An 11,008-nucleotide genomic window follows, 5' to 3' on the forward strand; every position below is an offset into this window, starting at 1 on the left:
TTGGTATATGTACTTCAAATCAAAGTTTTTACATAGTTTGAGTTGAATTAAAAAGAGCTTAGAGGTCAATTACTAATTACGGCGAAAACCTCAGTCAGGCGAAGAGGCGAACGTAATTTTTCTGTCTGAATTTTTTGCACTGATCTCTTAGCGAGTCAGAGAAACTGGTAGATGATGCGGGTGAGTTTAAATGGCTGTATATTTGTTCTCAATATCCATCCTGTTGATTTGAAAAAGTGGTGAGTTGTACACAAAAAGTTCAAAGGGTCAACAGTGACTTAATCTGCTATTTTTTTTAAGTTATACTATTCAAAATTAAATTTGTCCAGGAAGTTATTAATCTTCTATAAAAAAACGCTCAGTTTAATTTTCACTGTTTAAAAATTAAAATTATTAAAAATAAACTAGCAATATTTCTTCCTGCAATGTATTATATTCCTTTCCTTCGAGTTGCCATCAATTTTACACACTTTTTGGCATCATTCAACCTTTTTCCTCCTTATCAGACAGCTGGCTATCCTCCTTCTCAGGCACAGACATTTAATCGGCGGCGTCACTGCAAAAGAACAAAAAATTAATTCAAATTTTAGCTCGTTTATTGATTATTCATGCAGCTTTCAGTCGAAAATTAAAAATAGCAGAGACGAATTAATTGTCTTCTGCCTTTTTTACACTTCTCAAATTCACGGTTAAAATATTGTCATCGTCGGCAGCCGCCGGTAAAATGGCCCGCCACCGTGGCCACGCAAAACAATTCGCCGCCTTGATTTTGCGGCTGAGACACTGATTCAGAGACCTATAAACGAATTGAATTAAACCTATTTTTTATGGTCTGACAGCAATTCTACTCGACTCTGACGTTTCATTCGAATTTTGCTATTAAAAAATACTTTATTTTTTGTCCGATTTTGATGTGACTGAAACCGAAATGTTCGGCATCGAAACTGCCGAAATCTGCTGCCAAAGAAGGGGGCGTAACTGAGGGAATACAATATGGCGGCGTGGACACGGCAGGTAAGCGCACTGCTCACCGCTCGTAGGGGGCGTGTTGCGCGACCATATTGTATTCCCTCAGTTACGCCCCCTTCTTTGGCAGCAGATTTCGGCAGTTTCGACGCCCAACATTTCGGTTCCTCGCAATACAACAATAAATACAATAAACAAGGTCGAAAGAACCATCCCTAAAAAATATATGCTTGTTGAACCAAAAATTAACGTCTTCAATCAATTTGGACTTTTTCTATCTAAACAAGGTGGAGCGAATTTTGGGTTGCATCATCTGCAGCCGCCACTGAAAACGGCCACTCGGCATTAAATTCCTTAAATTCGGCCAAGCTGGCATAGCTAGCCGCTGCCTTAAATCTCGGGGCCGTTTGAAGTCAAACAGGCAGCCGTAGCAGCCGCCTACTTTTGAGATGTCTCTTTATGCGAATTTCGGGTCAAAACTAACCTTCTCTGTAAGGAACCGTCCTTACTTCTCGATCTGCTCATTCTTGCTGAGATTGTGGCATCGTCTCGCTGCGAAAGCGAAAGCTGAATATTTTCGCGACTTCAGGGTGAAAATTGAGGCCGATTGAAGCAAAATCGCCAGAGTGAACCTCAATCCGTGGCTAGGAAGCGTTGACTGACGCTTGGCCAGGTCACAACTAGGAAATAATGGCAAAAGCAATGCTGCATTTCGTCAGACAAATATTTTAAAACAAATCCGGGTGCGGGTGGATGCAGTGGCTGTCCATATAAGGAAGTGAAAATGCACCCACCGCAGTGCCATGTGGTGCGATGTTGACGAATCGGCAAAATGTACCGGTAAAACTTTAGAAATACTGTGCCAAATACCGGAACCTTTCGGGCAATCGAGTACTTTCAGACGAAATACCGGGAAAAAACCGTCATTGAGCCGGTTATTACTTGCTCCGGTGTATTCGGTTCTTTAATTCGGTGATCGTAACAGGTATTGGAAGCAGAGAAGTACAAAACCGGTTGTTTTTAAGTAGAAAAATCTGTACCTATGTCAGAACCTTGTAATATGCTGGTTTTTCGACCAAAACTCATGGAAGCATGCAGAGAAAAACAATTCATTTATTTAAAAGCCACAACTGCCTGATCTTTGAACATTTTTCCACGAAAATCAACCTCCCGGTTTTTTTAGTGCATCCATTTTGTTACCGGTTCTCGCTTGTAAATGGCGCGGAAATTGAGCACAGTGCTAGATGACCTGCGCAGTAGGCGAATGCTCAATGCTCCCACTGACAATGGGCTGCAGCTGCAGCAGGCGAGCAGAGGACCACACACAGCGCGACCTTTTCCCTGCTCTTTGAAAGGAGAGTTTTACCTGGCAGCTGCAAACCGCCCAAGATGGAACGTTCCAATCAGCGGGTGTGAGGGGGTGTTTGGTGATAGGGAGGGAAGCCTAAAGCCGAGATAAAAAATGATTTTGCGTAACAAAGGCTTCCACGGAGCAACATTTTTATTTATGAATTTATATGTACGCTTTATCTTGACGTCAACCAGAAAATGCTTTTTCTCGCTCGATATTTTTGTAATCCTTTGATTTTTTTTTAGATAAAATAACTAATAATAATTAAATAAATTGGTCGAGGAATAAAAACCACGAATTTCTTTTAACAACGAGAAGGAAGCCTGGTTTTAATTATATTTAACATAAAATAACTTTGATTGATTTTAATTTGTGATATTTTGTGTCCAATAAATTTTACTTTCGTCAACTAAAATATTAAGCTTTGTTTATTTGTGAAAATAAAAAATGGATCAAAATAATATTCTTGGAAGGAACAAAAGCTGCCCGAAGAGCACGCATAAGAGCTTTTTTTCGCTTCCCGGTTTGCCATATAATAGTTTCAAGGTTTTACGCCAAAGTTGCGGTGTGTGTGTGTGAATAAATATTTTAATCGAGTTGAACAAAAATTGCTTTGCGAATTTTCTCTTCTTAGGTATTTTCTTTTCAGATCAACCTCTTTCATCTGCACCCAACAGTGTTCTTCTTCTCCAACTGTAAAATTTAAACAATAGAAATGAAGGTGTTTATTATTTATATTAAAATTCACAAGTACCTGAATAATTCTCGCGCAACACATTAGCGTTTTCTTCCAAATCAAGATTTTTCGGCCACCAAGCGACAGCCTCGTCTCCAGACTCATCCCCAAACCTAAAACACGCGTTAAAATCAAAATAAAATATTTAGGGGTTATGAAAAAACTCACTCGGCGTGCCAGATGCAAAAATAGCAGATCAAAGCGTCTTCTTCGACCACGTCCGGCAAGTTTTCGTCTTCTTCCGTCAGGTTCATGACCCTCATGGCCCAGTTTCCTCAGTTTGAACCTGGCCACCGGCGACGCGAGGACGTGGCCGTCCGACGTCGGACACTCGCACAGGCGGCTTTTGAATTGCCCTACCAAAAATTTTTCCTGTAAAAGCAGGATTAAATTTGGTGTAATATGGGAATACACCTGTAAAACGTCTTAAAATATGGATTTATGCTGCACTAAACGCCAGATCTAGACGGATCCCCGATTTTTCACTAAACGGGATTTATACAAAAAGGATAACAATTGGTTAAAACCCTCGAAACTGGATTTAAGAATTGGATAAAACTTATTAGTATTAACCAAACTGGCTGGGAGAGTCTATATTACACACGTACCACACGGCTCAGCGCGCAGTGTGTAAATGATATGCCGCACTAGCACTTCACGCGTATTATGAATTGTTTTAATAAATCATATTCTATTAAAGATCAGTATTATCAACATGTCGAAAAGAAAAATACTGTTCAAAAATTTTTAGTGGTGAGTGCATCAAAATATTCATTCACGGCAAACACACACTTCTTCAGTATTTGTTTAAATGCTGATTTAATTATTATATTTTAATTTTGGTATCGAAATTGTGATTCTATAAAATACATTATTATATTAAAAAGCTCATCTATATAAATTTGATTATTAAATATAATTAAAAGTTTAATACTTATTTCATTTTAATGTTTTTAATTTACTATTACAAATATATACACACACACCAAGAATGTTTTGCTTTAATGCCATTTAAAAGAATTCAGAAATAGATTAAAAATTTTACAGACAGAAACAAACCCGGAAGTATGCAACCTGCGTTGCAGTTTTGCGCCACAGATATGACTATATTGCCAGTCAGTAAGAGGTTGTCAAGGAGTGTTAAATTTTAAGATGGTTCGAAATAGGGTTGTGACTTTGTGAAAAAAACAATATCAATTATCGATATTTGATATGATATTTGAAATATCAATATCACTGATATATCAGCGAAAAAATATCAAAATTTGATATATCAACGATGATATTTCCAGATGATCAAAAAATGGCTGCCGGATGAACCGAAACCGGTTATGGCTATTTTTAAGGCTTAAAAACCGATTTTTTAAGCATTTTTCACCGGTTTTATCATATATATCGGTTAAATAAGAAAACATTTGAAAAATGGCGGTTTTCCGCAGGCATATGGGATGAGTATTCAAATAATTTAAATTTTGCGCGCCTTTAAAACAGATGTTTGAGAAGGGGGTGTGTCGGATCCCACCATATGGCGCCAAAATTTGCATCTGGCTGCTTTCCCTTCCCCCCTACCCGCCACATGGGTGTCTAATTAATTAATTAATAGCTATTATTAGGTAATAAATAAAATATTATAATTTAATTGTGCCATTTAAAATTAATTTTTGAGTTTGATGTTTACAATATCAGCTGATAATGTGAGAGCGTCAATTTTTCTTCAAATTAAAATATTGGGGTGTTTTTCTCCACATCATAATGTGCTTTTCAACCTTTATCTGGTAATAAATAATTGAGTTTAATAGATACACATAAGAGAAATCAGAATGAAATTACTTTAAACCGTAGCAGCTGTTTTGTATTAAGTATTTCAATTTTTAATTTGGGGCTATGCCATCATCAGAGCAATTTTCGCAATATTATTTGCGCTATTTGTACACATTTTGATTGGATTAGTTACAATAAGTTCTTAATTATTCACCATTGAAATCTAAAATCATTGTTTACAAACAATTTGTTACATATTATCATTTTAATTCAACAAGTAAAATAAATGTGGTACTGCCAGCTGACAGAGGTCATCTGTGACCGATCAGCTGGCGTGGGTGGCCTTTATTGTTGTCAGGGTTTTACCTGACCTACCTGACGTTGCTGACCATTGTTTACAAACAATTTAATTTAATTTTCATTCAACACAAAAGCTACTATAAGCTGACCACAGCTGAGAGATCATCTGTGATCGATCAGCTGAGACATTTTTCGCGCCTTTGTGCATTGCGAAAACTTCAATATCGGTTACGCCCATGTTTGGGGACGGAAAGTACAGTTTGATCCTAAACTTTTATGCGAAAACCGGCATGAAAAATGCCATCTGTCGGTCAAAAATGTCAACTAATATCAACCTTGATATCCGACTTAGATATCAATATCAGCCTGATATGATATATCAAATATCAGCCATGATAACTGATATGATATTTGACATATCAAATTTTTTTGATATATCGATATTGATATTGCCAACCCTAGTTCGAAATTATGGCCTGTAGGATGCGTTAGTGTTGCCGTCGGTCGCTTCGTTCTCTCTTTTTAATATTACGGGGCAGCGAGGTTGGTTTCTCAAGCCGTCACATGTGTTCGCGCTACAAGAACAAAGCGTGGTAACTAACAGTGGGATGCAGGGCGAGGGACGAGGGTGTCAAAAGCCTACTCGCAACAAAAGAGACTAAAAGAAAAAAATCAAGTCGACCAAAACCCCAAGTTAAGGATTTTGCACACTCTGGCAATGAGTGATTTTACGATTGATTAAAAAATATTATATATGATTTATTCTAATACTCGTTATCTAATTTTGAATATTGTTTCTATTTATAGTTTAATATATTTGAGCAATTAGGAATAAATTAAATCTGTTTATGAAGAAATCGGATGATTTTCTTCGTTGATTAAATTTTAGTGTTTCATTTTACTCAATTTATGAGAATTTAGTAACAGCCGATTTGCATAAGACAAAATTTTATTTTCTAAAGGAAAATTCTGAATTGTCTTGATAACCGCAGTAATGCTTTCGTTAGAGTGAAATTTTCAAAATTTACGACTTGCTGTTTGTGTTGCTGTGCACCTTTCCAGCATGCCTGAATTAATTTTACGAACGGCATTTCTAGCGTTCAATTTGCTGGCAATCTGCATGAAAATTAATAGCAGCAGGCAATTAATCCCTTCAATAATACAATCTTGATTGCTATTTGAAATGCCAGATTTTAATCGGTTTGATTTTTTAATTTGTTTTCAAAAACTTGCACCCAATGCAACGGCTGCACCGCGCGCGGCAGCCTCTCTTATCCTCGACACACGCACTGCTAGGCGCGGCAAATGGTAAATAGACAAGCCGCACACTTAAAATTTACTTATAATTTAGAAAAAGAAGCTCGCAATTAAGGTTTGAACCCTAGACTATAGCTTAAAAATACGTGTATCATTTAACGAAATTAAAGGTGAATTTTAAATATTATTTATTGCGCTTGGTACTTATCAAAATCGGATTCAAAGTTTGAAAAATTCATTAAAATTTGAAATATTTGAAGAAAAACATTGCTTCATTCATACAAAAATTGTAACAATTTAAGTTAACATGTAACGACGTTGTCAAACCGCTCTTACTCCATTTGGATCGACATTTTCTTAAAATAATTGTAAAAATGACGTTTTTTATAAATATCTTTGCTCCTGTTGGATTTATCTGAATGTTGAAAATAACTTAAAAGGTTAAGAATATAAAATGTTTCAAATTCGAAGTGTCTACGTTGATTAACACCGGAGATACATATTTTTAGATTTTGAAGAAAAAATCTGTGTCTGCTCTTGAGTGAGAGCAAACCGGCTTGCACGAAAGAATTGGTTTTATTCAAAATATCAATTTTTGTCCAATTTCCTCGTTCTCTATCACATTGATTTAGGTGACATTTTCACACAAGATTTATATCAAAATTCTCTATCAAAAAGTTCCTTGCGATTTTATCGAAAAAAGTTCAAACTTTGTAATTATTTTGAATTTAATTTTTTTGAAGTGAAAAGTTATTGGCTGTTTTAGTAGATTTAATAAAGCATACAAAATTTCGCGATCAGCACGAATATGTGGAGATAAAATTCAAGGGTTGTTTTCCCTATCCTTGTGCTACTCAACTAAAAATTAGTTAAAAATAAAAAAAAAAAAAATCGGGACGAATATGAAAATCTGTTAACACCATTTTATTCAATTTGAGTTTAAATTCGAATTTGGAAACGACTAATGATACTTTTATCCACCTCAGCCGCTGCCCTCTTGACAAATTCCATGCCCTTATTTTTTTAATATTTGGTCATTTTATCGAAACAGTTATACTAGTCATATTTAAATTCAATTTTAATTAACCACTCTGGAAATAGTTGATTTTGAGATAAAATTTAACTCGAATGCAAGCAGTTCTGGCTCGAGAAGGGAGATGCACTTGTCACTTGGTGCGGCTCTTGGCCCGCTCGCCTGCATCGCAGCGGGTGACAAGTGACAACAAAAGGCTGTTTCGCCGCGCTTCTGGCGCATTGTGATTGCAGGCCTAAAAATCGGCCTAAAAGCGGCCACTCGCCTCATCGAGGGGTGTTTGAGGGAATATAAATTTTGTCAGGGATGTAACGGCCGGCGGGATGCAACAACACCATTATTCAAGTCAGTTGCTTTCATTGAGTTGCACGAAGCAAGATGTGTGTATCGAATCCGGCCTCCCGCGTTTTGCCGCGTCTAGGGGCGGATCACGGCAACGCAACCTTGAGAAAAAATGGCAACGCTGAGCATAACCCGCATAAAAAAATATCACCTGAGAATGTTCTAAGAATATACCGACTTCGCCCAGGATTAATCTAAAAAATTAATTATATACGAACTTATGATACGGTTTTTCGTGATACTGGATTAATCTGTAGATTAATTTATGAGAATATTCTAAGAATGTTCCAGGATTATTCTGCCGGGCTTTGTTTCAAAAAGCTCTAAAGAATGATCTTAGAACATTCTCAGAATATACTTATGGATTAATCTTTGGATTGATCTAGGATTCATATTTAGCGTATCAAATCTTAACTTTGTATTATTCTTTGAGGACAATCTTAGAATGTTCTTAGGTGATTCTAATATCATTTTAAGGTTAACATAGATTGTGACAAAAATTATCCCTAAATTATTCTTAAAATTACCCTCAGATTGTTCCTAGAATATTTCAAAATCTGTCATTACTATTACTGCGATATAATTGGGAATTATTTAAATAATTACAAACTTATTCAGTTGAATTTTTAAAATTTATTTGTTTTTAATCATATCAGGTACACAATTTTCTCTCATTCGATGCCAGCACCGCCAATCTTGAAGCCCAAACTGCAGAACTTAAACGATTGTATCTTTTCCCGTCGTGCAAAACAGCTGCGGACGGCTTGAAGCTAAAAAAAGGGAGCGACTCGTAGAAAAAAATAAATAAAAGCTTTTTTCAATTAGCTGTGCTTGGAAAATGGAAGGTAGAAGTATGTCAAGTTCATGCATAATATTTTTCCATTTTCCATGCGAAGCCAATTGAATCAGAATGTGTAATAAAAATTCTCGTAAGCGTACAAAAAAGGCACCGCGATTTACATGGAAAAATTACATTTTTCCTCACCGATTTACAGTTTCCGCCACCCAAACTTATTTATGGGGTTCTAATTAAGAACATTAAGGACTGGAGAGGATCCCATATCAAAATATTGGTGGCAAAAACCGTACAAGTAGCGGCGAAAAGTGTAATTTTACAATAAAACCGTTGGATTTCAAAGTTGCGCGATCTGTTCTAATTTCTTAGGACGCTAATCTATAAAATGGGACTTACCCTGTTGACCGCAAGATCCAGGCCATCCGTCCGAGTCCGCGGGACGTCCGTGTTGTCCCTTACTGGCGGCGTCCGGCGTCCTGCGTCCGTTAATAACTTTAACTTTGAACGGCGGTTGACCGTTGACGCGTTAGACAAAGAGAGCGAGGCAGGATTTTGTAAGTCTCTTGCTGCTGCCACCGCCCGTCGCCGCTCCCCCGCTCCACAACAGAGGCAGCAGCAGCAGGCATTCCATGCAAGTGCGTGCATGCATGTGCAGCCGCCGCTACCACGCGCACACTAAAATCGCCCTTTTAACCCTTTTTTGTACTTCTGACCTTTTATTCAAATTTGCACGTTTGTCGGTAGCATTAATTAAGACTCCTTGTGTTAAGAAATTATATTATTCAATCGAATTTATGATTTTTTACCTTTTTTAATCTGGGCAGCTTCTTTGAAAAAAGGCATCATAATTTTGTATTAGATAATGCGAAAAAGGTTTAGGTTTTATTATTAAAATTTAATTATCGACTTAATTAAAAAATATTTCCCAGAAAAATATTTTTGTGATATTATTTAACAAGATGGCAGTTAATTTTCTTGATTAAATTATGTTTCATATTTAATTTTGTGTTTTTAATTGTAAGAAAAATATCTAAGTTCTTCTCTTTTCGGGTTTTTAAAGAATATTCTAGGAAAATTAAAAAAATATTTTGAATTAATCTCAGAATGATCCATAGAATAATCTGGGGATAATCTATTAACTTATATTCAAATTTCCCCTTTGGGATTATTCCAGGGATATTCTTGTAAATTAATCTCTAGATTGACTTTAAAACATTTTAAGGTTAATCTGGATTCATTCTAAGAAAATTCCAAAAATTATTTTTTTGGATTAATCTCAGAATGATCTAAAGAATAATCTGAGAATATTTTTTTAGATTAATCTCTAGATTGATCTTAAACATTCATAGATTAATCTCAATTAATACAGGATTAATCCTGGATCATTTTTTTGGATTAATTTTTTCGGGTAAATTTTGATTAATCTAAGATTATTCCGGATATTCCTGGGTTATATTTTTTTATGCGGGAAGGCAAGCATTGTACAGTGTTTCAAGGTCGAGCTAAAAACGGTGCCGTGATCCGCCCCTAGACATGGTCAAACAAAAATCGATTTTTAATATCAATGTTTTTTTCGGACGATAATTATCGATTTGTATCGATATTTTTTGTAGCATATTAGCATTAACATTAGTTATATATGACGATACTTTAACATCGATATTTTTTCAGACGACATTTATCGATTTATATCGATAGTCTAAAACAATTGGCGTTGACTAGGCCCGCGTCAGTTTAAGCGCGCAAAAATGGTTCCGCGGAAGAGCATACAACGCCAGGCTTCTCTTCAAGGTAAGAAATTTTCACCAACCGTTCTTAAAAACTATTTTGAGCTTTGCCCTGAACAGAAAGGAAAAGAAAAAAGGTTTCGTTTTGCCGCTCATCGTCGCACCCGCGCCGGGTTGCACATCGGAGCCACCAGCCGCGGCCCGGCAGCTACGCTCCTATCTGAACCCTGACCGGCCGACCCTGGATTCCTACCCTGACGAGAAGGTAAACAAAAATGCCCGTGTTTTTATTGGCACTGTCAGAATCGCACATCCTAGCACTAGCACCACCAAGTAGGAGTGCCAGACTTCCAAAGCTAAACCCGGAGATTTTAGACTCGAAAACCCGGAGATCCCTATGCTCCCGTGTTAAAGTTTTCAGTCCCAAACCCGGAGATCTCCGGTCGAAACCCGGAGAGTGGCAGCCCTACCACCAAGAGTGCCGGCAAAACGGGATCTGATTTTTTTCCGCCACCCGCCGCCAATGCTTTTCCCGCGATTTCGCTAAAATATTTAACCGGTGCTAAAATCTCTCAGTTGGAAGGCTGCTGACTAAAGCACTGTTTGATAAAAAGGGGTTGCACCAGCGGTCAGCAAGGTTTCCCCATAAACCATTAGTCTGGCCGGAGGGAAAAATCAACCAAGCATTTGATGTCAATTTCCTGGAAAATTCATAATTAAATAGAGATTTGTAGATTGA

General features: G+C 36.9%; 1 long non-coding RNA gene across 1 annotated transcript; it reads right to left on the reverse strand.

The window, feature by feature from the left end:
* Nucleotides 1–8,356: 8,356 nt before the first annotated feature.
* Nucleotides 8,357–9,828, reverse strand: LOC135943473 (uncharacterized). Its single transcript, XR_010575197.1, has 2 exons — nucleotides 8,939–9,828; nucleotides 8,357–8,516 (listed from the first exon to the last, which is right to left on the reverse strand). It is a non-coding gene; the product is annotated as an uncharacterized LOC135943473 (long non-coding RNA).
* Nucleotides 9,829–11,008: the final 1,180 nt, after the last annotated feature.

Source organism: Cloeon dipterum, chromosome 4 (genome assembly GCF_949628265.1).
Source record: "Cloeon dipterum chromosome 4, ieCloDipt1.1, whole genome shotgun sequence".
Classification (NCBI taxonomy): Eukaryota; Metazoa; Arthropoda; class Insecta; order Ephemeroptera; family Baetidae; genus Cloeon; species Cloeon dipterum.